This window comes from Etheostoma spectabile, chromosome 23, assembly GCF_008692095.1.
Source record: "Etheostoma spectabile isolate EspeVRDwgs_2016 chromosome 23, UIUC_Espe_1.0, whole genome shotgun sequence".
Classification (NCBI taxonomy): Eukaryota; Metazoa; Chordata; class Actinopteri; order Perciformes; family Percidae; genus Etheostoma; species Etheostoma spectabile.
In genome coordinates this window covers 5,810,882-5,817,246 of record NC_045755.1, presented here as the reverse complement: position 1 = coordinate 5,817,246, position 6,365 = coordinate 5,810,882, and the positions used below count along the sequence as shown (strand labels likewise).

At 39.2% G+C, this 6,365-nt stretch overlaps 1 protein-coding gene and 1 long non-coding RNA gene across 4 annotated transcripts in view; one reads left to right on the top strand and one right to left on the bottom strand.

Annotated features, from left to right (window-relative positions):
* tbc1d22a (TBC1 domain family, member 22a) overlaps positions 1 to 6,365 on the bottom strand; it is a 187,026-nt gene that overhangs the window by 141,591 nt on the left and 39,070 nt on the right. The window lies entirely within an intron of this gene.
* Positions 1 to 6,365, top strand: part of LOC116673090 (uncharacterized) — a 15,103-nt gene that overhangs the window by 4,934 nt on the left and 3,804 nt on the right. The window lies entirely within an intron of this gene.

The window sequence follows — 6,365 nt, the reverse complement described above, 5'->3', positions numbered from 1 at the left end:
AGTAAAAAAAAAAAAAAAAATAGCAGCTGCAACAAAATGATGTCCAGCATCTGTGTGTAGAATTGCAGTCGATCATAGTCTGTTTAAATAAAACAACTGTGGAAGCTATAATTACTAATTCTGGCAACGTAAAATCTGCCTAACAAAAAAAAAAAAAATTTGATAGTCCAGGCAAAATGTAGGGTGCTCTACTTACACTCTTTCCCTAGCTTTTTATAAGTGAGTGAATAACCACCGTTTAAAGCGGCAGTTAGCAAGCACACTGATGAAATACATAAACATAATCTGAAAGGAGGCATGTTGCAAGTTAAACCGGGTTAAACAGCATTTCCCTCAACTTGTAAAGCATGTTTTGTGACCATGGGACTTAGATGACAAAGAAAAAATGGGTGACATAAAGCTCTTATTTCCTAAAAGCTGTGTGTATAATTTACTAAATGTGCCCTTAGCGCAATGACTGACACACACACACACACACACACACACACACACACACACACACACACACACACACACACACACACACACACACACACACACACACACACACACACACACACACGTCATTGTGGTTTTGTTTTTAGCTCCTCACCCCTTCCATCTTCCAAAATATGCACAAAGATACATCTCCAAAAATGTTCTGACTTTACTGATGGCTCTAATTGGTTAGACACTAAGAGTGTTGTGTAAATGTCTACGGCTTTCACTTGTCCAAGCCCCTTCTATCCTAATTCACTTTGCCATTTGGAGATGAGCCTCTGCTTCAGTTGCTATAAAAACACATTTACATTTTAAAACATAATTAACCTAGAACATTTTAGGTTTGTCCTTATGCTTCCTTTCCTCAAGGGTTCCTGCTCTCTACGCACATTACTCTACTTCTACAGCGACAACAGAAGTCTACAAAAAGGTACAATGACATTTAAGAACTTCAAGCACTTTTGTTAATGCCAGACTACACTTTTTTTTTTGCAAATATTAAAACTAATGATTTTCTTTTTTTAGGAAACTGCAGTTGCTTATTTACTCATCTAGCACGTATGAAGCAACATAAGCATTGATTTTCAGTCATGGTTCTGGCCAGATATTCACTATATTATGTATATTATAATATACAATATAATAATAGCAGCTTTTAGGTTCAATATTGGACCTTATTTTACAGTATATTTTGCTGAATTAAAATATTGTGTTGATATATATTTAAATTTAAAGCCCCCTCCGATTGGAATGGTTTACTGAGGTCTATTAGAGCGCTTTCCTCCTTTCACCAGTTTAAGATGTCTCTTCATAATTATTTGCATACAAGCTGCAGCTGTTTTTCTTATACTTGATATTCATAATTGATACTTAAACTTGATTTTTTATTAATTTTTTTGTGTGTTTGTTTGTATGTATATGTATGTACACGTACAGTATGTATGTATGTGTGTATATATGAATATACGTGTGTAAGTAATTGTGTATATGTACGCACGCACGTATGTATGTGTGTATTTGTATATACTATATCTATATTATTTTATTTATTCATCTTTCTCAAACTGTCTATATTAATAACCTTAACTGTTTATTGTTTAATATTTATTAGTTGGAATGGGGAGTATATGGGTGATTTTGGTGTGATGGAGAGCTTTTGTTTTTGTTTGTCAGTATGTGTGTATGTTTGGGGTGTATGTTTTTTATTATGTCCCCTCAAGCTGTTTTGTTAACTGTTTTGTCTAATTGTGAATGTACTGTATTTTTTTGCCTTTAAGGACCCCCTTGAAAACAAGATGTCACATCTCAAGGGATTATTCCTAATAAAGAATTTCAACAAAACATATGAACAAACTTCACTCTCGGATTCCAATAGCTGACAGAACAGAATTATATAACCAGGGGTGGACATAACGCGACAATGCGTAATGCCACTTGTGTTACTACGCACCTTTGCGTACTTGACCGATCTTCTCATCTAACCTTACATATGATGTTGCTTGTCAAATACTGTCAGAGATATCCCAAAAGTAACAGACATTAAAGGTGCAGTAGGTAAGACTTATAAAACTAACTTCATATTTGCTGAAACTGACCCCATATTCAGGTAGTACTACATAAAGATGGCAAGTAAAAAACAATCTGGCTTCTTGCACCGTCTACACTCTGTAGTGTAATTTGCAAAAATCCACCGCTCCCCGTTGGGGGGGGGGGGGGGGGGGTCTTGGGGGTTACAGGTTACATATGGGGTGAGTACAAAAACATCTCCAAGTACTACTAAAATTATGGCACCACTGTATGTATAACACTGAGTGAAACATCTACAATAACATTATAAACATAATATATAAAACAAATACATCTCTATGTAGCACTGCTTTCAAGCAGTGAAGTGTTGAATTTCTTCAAGGAGCCCTTGCCGCAGAGAAGTTGTTGCTAGCCACTTTCTGTCTGCTATGGCAAGTACAGTTTCACAGCGATAGATGGTGATAGGGTACACCCGGCCATTCATCTCTTAGTTGATAGGAGGAAGGGCTGCCTGGCTCAGCCACTTACTGACAGCATGGGGGCACTTTCTAAGCCAGTCATTTTCTCCTTTTTGGAAATCTTGTTTTCCTGCCCTGTTGTTTGTCCCTCTCTGTCATCCCCCATGCCTTCAGTCGTTCTTACTTTTAAGCCTGCCAGGAGACAGTCTGGCTTCAGGTATTTTCTACTCATTCTAACTGTGGATCTCCGTCAAACCCTCACCTCCATGACTTTAGTTTAAATTGCACCTCTTTCCCCGGTCTCTCTAACCTGCTCCGTTGTTTTCATCTTTCTTCAGAGTGGATCCATACTAAGACACTGGCATGCAGATTACATTATGGATCCGCTGGCCGATCAATGGCCGCTCTACATTAAAAGAGGACTGGCCCTGCTCCTTGGCCCGTCATGGCCCATCCCGGCCTTAATTAGATGACTTTTATTGTCGGCTAATGGGAGAGGCGCTACACTGTGGAAGATAGGGACAAGACAAAAGCAAAGTAATGCCTCACAGGTGAAGAACAAAAACAATACACTCCAAATCAAATTTCTTCTTTGACACGAGGGAGGCTTCCTAGTTTGCCTAACACTCCAGGTGGATACAAAACAACTTTAATAGTATTTTTCCTTTGGCAGCATCAGAAGAGTTTATTAATAATCTACCAATTAGAACTTTTCAATTGGGTTTAATTTGGTTTATATATTAGTTATATTTGGTTTAGGCAGGTGTGAAAGTTGGTGACAGGGAAAAAAATGGGGTGTGCAGTAGAGACAGAGTGGTTAAAAGGTCAAGCCATCACTCCGCATCACATCATCAAAAAGGTAAATGGTGCGTACGTCAGCTAAACAAGCTTTGCACTGACAGAGCCTTGAAAGGTTGATATGGGGACATTTTAAAAGTTAAACAACTATGTTTAATAGTCGTAATGATAATCTGTTGCATAAGGATACACCTGTTCTTTTAGCCTATAAGTAAAAGTTAAAGCTTTAGTGCGTAACTTTTTTAATATTATTGAACGTCCGTTACATTCAAGCCATTGCCAAATGAGGTGACACAAAGGGGCGGCTATGGTTCAGGGGTAGAGCAGACGTCATCCATTGGAAGGTTGGTGGTTCGATGCCGAAGTGTCCTTGGGCAAGACACTGAACCCCGAATTTCCCCCGATGCTGCGCTATCGGAGTGTAAATGTGTGTGAGTGTTTATCCGATGAGCAGGTGGCAGCTTGTACGGTGGCCTCGGCCACAGTGTATGAACGTGTGTGAGTGGTTCCTGTACTATGTAAAAGCGCTTTGAATAGTCGTTAAGACTAGGAAAGCGCTATATAAGAACAGTCCATTTACATTTATACAACTCTCAACATCATGTTTTTTTTTAATCCTCCGTGTCCGCCTTGGCTACTAGCAACTGTGTGGAGGAAGGATGGGGGCGCGTGCACGATTACAGAAGGCTTGTGTCATGTGGATGCCACAACAGTGGTGTTGTCATTACTTAGAATAGACAGAAAACAAAAACTACGCACTTTAGCTTTAAGTCACAAAAAAACACTAAAATTTCTCAATTAATTTTTCATTCAAAGTGTCACTTGTAGGTCTCTACATCTAGAACCTGGGGCTAGGCTCCTTAAGAGGCAAGTGTTTTTACCTAACAGGCTCATGTCTCTTGGGTTTGACAGATCAGTCTTTGACCTCATTCAGAGAAGAAAAAGAAAAGTAGGACAGACAAAAAGCTCAGGTGCCTGACCTACAAACACCTTTTAATGTTACTATTGTCATCCTTGTTTGTGCAAGAAGTATTCAGACAGCTTGTCTACATTGAGTGTAATTAAAGAATATTTGTAATCATTCTTTAAAGAAATGAATTCTTGAGAGAATTACTGTACCTCCCTGCTTTCAGCATAGAGCAATGAGCTCACATACAGAAGGAGGGAGATCAAATGGAATAGAAGAAAGAAAAATAGATGGCAGGAGAAGAAAGAGCCAGCCAGAGAGAGCAGGAGAGCACGACAGCATTAGAGTTTGTCTCACACTTCCTACCCCACCACAAAAGGAGCAGAATTAGGTCTATCTCATGAAAGAGCCAAATCTCTCTCTGCTTTGGGTCTCTCTCTGGCTCAGAAAACAAGAACACCCAACAACAACAACAACAACACAGCGCATCAACCCATCATGTAAGAGCCGCATTTGAAGGTTTGTTGGCTGTGTATGTTATTCAAGGCTCATCAGCGTATGGAGATGCAGGAGAACAAAGTACGGGGTGATGCCTTGAAGATCTAACAAGAGTCTGACTGTGTGTGACTCGCACACAGAGAAAGGCAAAGAGAGAGGCAAAACAAATGAATTGAGAGGGAGGGGTAGAAAGTAGAAAATGACACAAAAAGAATGATAAGAAACGGCATAGGAAATAAGACACAGGAGAACATAAAAGAATGGAAGAAAGTGAAGGACAAGAGAGGCTAAATGTCTGAAGAAGGTTTTTTTTTTTTGTTATCAGTTCACCTAGTTAAAATTGAGGGCTGTGTGGAAAAATATTATTTTTTCTTTTTATTTAATGGGGGGGCGCTAGCCTGGTCCAACCAGTATCTGGTACATTTCATTTGTACAGAAAGTCTGGCCACTCTCACTAACTTCTTTGAAGGCGGGCACTCTGTTGAAGTTAAAAACTATTGGATCTGCCCAGGGCCACTCTGGATCTGCCATAACCAATCACTAATGTTTGGTCGTGATGTTAGCTTAGCATTGCTAGTGTTAGCGAACTCCTTCACCACTAACGGAGCGAGCTGGAAAGTCAAACTTTCTTGAACCCTGTGGGGAGGAGGACCACAACATCATGACCATTTTGGAGGCTGTGCTGTAGTTTGCAGTACTGTTGCATTCTATTGCGTTTTACTAAAAGGAGAGGAGAAAATAGAAGGAAGTCACAATAAAAGTAGAGAAAACTATTTTTTTTAAAAAGAAAACATTCATTAGTTAGCTCGGAGTAAAATGCTGTGTGCCAAAGGCAGTACAGAGAAGCACAGGAGTCAGGCAGTCCAGCCGTTTGCGTGCCTCGCACCACTTTACGTGTGGATCCTAATTGTATCTCTGTGACCACAATTAAGTCTGGGGAGTGCAAGGTAGTCCACAGAGCATTGTGGTTTCCACTTAGCAGCTCTATTTTGAATGGCTTCTAAGAAAGCTTGATGGACCGAAACAGTGTGTATGTGGCATGTATAGAGCAATCACATCACAGGGGAAGCATGCAGAAATGCACACTAACCGCTTAAAAAAGTTGCCACGACAGCCTGGGGTCAAGTCCCATCGCTTTGTGTGTGTGTGCACTTTCCCTCTGATTATCTCCAAAACTTATAAAGAAAATGAGTGTGCTGTAAAATTGCTCCTTAAAAAACCTTATTGTTTTCTCTATGCTGAAAAAACCCATAAGAACAACTCCAAGGAGATGATTGAAAAGGCTATCAGGCCCTTAATCTATGGCGAAACATCCCAAAAAAAAAAAAGCCTTCACCCCATTCCCTGACAAAAAAAAACAATACAGCATTGACTAAAGTAATGAATGCGCCACCAGTAATTTTGTGTGTGTGATGATATGCATACAAACACAGGAGAAATTATTTTTTTATGAAAACTATATTGTGCCAGGTTCAAATCCAGCCACTTGCCTTTATTAAATGTATTATATCCTTTCTCTAGTGTCTATCTAATAACAGAAGAAGCCAGGAATAGAAAAAACATTATAGGGGTGGTCATAAAAGTTCTATTAAACTCATCTGCAAAAGTATTAAACAGTATGTGTGTGCTTTGTATCAGACAGCATATGTTTATACTGTCAAAAGAATTAAGTGTGAGATTAAAATAAATGTGGCATA